The sequence below is a fragment of the Penaeus chinensis genome, chromosome 32 (assembly GCF_019202785.1).
Source record: "Penaeus chinensis breed Huanghai No. 1 chromosome 32, ASM1920278v2, whole genome shotgun sequence".
NCBI classification, from domain to species: domain Eukaryota; kingdom Metazoa; phylum Arthropoda; class Malacostraca; order Decapoda; family Penaeidae; genus Penaeus; species Penaeus chinensis.
Window position 1 is genome coordinate 11,841,703 of NC_061850.1, and position 2,500 is coordinate 11,844,202.

A 2,500-nucleotide genomic window follows, 5' to 3' on the forward strand; every position below is an offset into this window, starting at 1 on the left:
GTTAGCAAATTATGAACAGGTGTTCAGGATTCATTACACCTTCATTCATAAACATGAAATGTTTGATAATCTATAAATGTATCCTTAAAGATGTGCACACCCATGTAGGGGCACGTGTACAATCTCGTGTATTTTCCAACAATTTCTAAAAAAATTTAAAAGTAGGATTTTTTCTATTTGCATGAAAAGATTCATAAAAAGAACCTCAAGAACTTGGATGAAATCACACAATTACAAATAACGAAATCTAAGAAAAAGTGGGAAATAAAAAGAAAAATTAGTATGTAAAACCACCAGCAATGATAGTAACTGGAAAGGCTAATATTTGCCTCTGAAAATTCAAAGATAAAATCTTTTCTAATCGTCAACATGAATACTCTGGTAAAATATATTCTAAAAAAAAAAAAAAAAAATTCATATGAAAATATATGTCTACTATTATTCAGATGGTCAACTAAATGTCGGAACATTTCTACAGTGATATTTTTTTTCCAATACTCTGTATTATGTTAATCAAATCATGAAATGATAAAAAAATGGAAGACATCAAATTAACACACATTTAAATTCTGAATAGACTGTAATATTCTAATCTTTATTTACTTAAAAACAAATGGCTTATACACACAGCATGATTTGCCAATTTAGGAATTCCTAAAAAAAAAAATATTCACACCCATTTAGTTCCTCTTTAGTATAATTTAAAACTTTTAAAACTAGTCTAATTTTCACAAATACTTTGTTACACAGCATACAATGAATCTTTAAATTTAAACCAAATTAAGTTTAATCTAATGTTCACAACAGTTACAGTTACACACAGTACGTTTAGAAGCTTCACCATGCCAATTAGTAAAATCTAAAAGTTTAAATGTATAAAAGAACAAAGGAAACAAACACTGAGCAATTCACACTTGGTCTTTGAAGCACACCTGCATATTCTTAGTCTGATTTTTTATCATACAAGTTATGCTAAAAAATGGTAGAATCATTTCTACCGTCTTTCCTTTTATTATTATTCTTTTCCTTTCTATATAATAAATCCATGCTTGTATCCATATTTTGTTCATTCAATCTTAATACACTTATATTTATAAGTACATACACATCTGTTTAAGAGCATGTACATGTGCTGTGCATGTGCATGAGTGTGAAAAAAATGGTGTGCCAACAAGTCAGCCAACTCCAGGAATCATAATTGCAACTTTATATCAGAAATAACTTTCCTGAAAGTTAATTCTCTTGATTATTTGTCTACTGTTAATGAACTATTATTACCTGCTATATCATACTGATATGCCAGTCCATCTAAAACTTACTGAAAACTGTTATTGTGTTTTATATAGAAACAGTGGTTTCAAATTGATAGCTACAAACTTATGGTCCTAAAATGTGTGTATGTTTATGTATATAGGCATAGTGTATGTGCATGTGTATGTGTATGTGTATGTGTATGTGTATGCGTATGTGTATGTGTATGTGTATGTGTATGTGTATGTGTATGTGCATGTGCATGTGCATGTGCATGTGCATGTGCATGTGCATGTATATGTGCATGTATATGTGCATGTATATGTGCATGTATATGTGCATGTATATGTGCATGTATATGTGCATGTATATGTGCATGTATATGTGCATGTATATGTGCATGTATATGTGCATGTATATGTGCATGTATATGTGCATGTGCATGTACATGTGTGAATAAATGTGCAGGTGCATGTGCCGGTGGATGTTCACATTAACATGCATGTGCATGTGCATGTATGTTTGTTAATGAGTACATGTAGCAGTAAGCAGATTAACCTGAAATGTCTTCATATACTTATGGAATTCACAAGGTGATCTGTTCTACCTTCCTGACTTTACTAAATGTTCATTTGTCACAGAGTATGAGGTGGCTGCAATAACTTGACCTTACACTACTTTGTAAATACACATCAGTTAATTCCACTACATCACTCTACATTGAATACTGTATCTCATGTCATGGTGACCTGAAGCATTATAGCAAAACCTACTTTTGAGTTAAGTGATGATCCTAGTATACAGATTGTGTCATGCAGAAGATTTCTGGGACATCAGCTGATGAAATATAAATGGAATCTTGCAAGCACACACAGAATACTGTCCTACAGTGAGCTAGCTAAGAATTTGCAAAGCCATAATGAATTTCTTCCACTACCACAACCTTAGTCTCTGAAAAACAACAACGGAAAGAAATATAATTCACACATTTGCTTGAAGGTGTTGAAGAAACCCTGTAGGTTCCAAAGTCTGAAACTTTTAGGCGAATCGTTTCATTCGGGTTACTAAGTAGTCCAATAAATATATAGATGAATTTTACAAAATGTATCATAGGCTATATATTCACAAATGGTGAATTGTACATTTTCACTTTGACATTTTGGAACTATCCTGCAAATCATCATAAGAATTTACTGCAAATAATAAAGAGAAGAAGAATATCTATGGACATGTAAAGTACCTTTTGCTT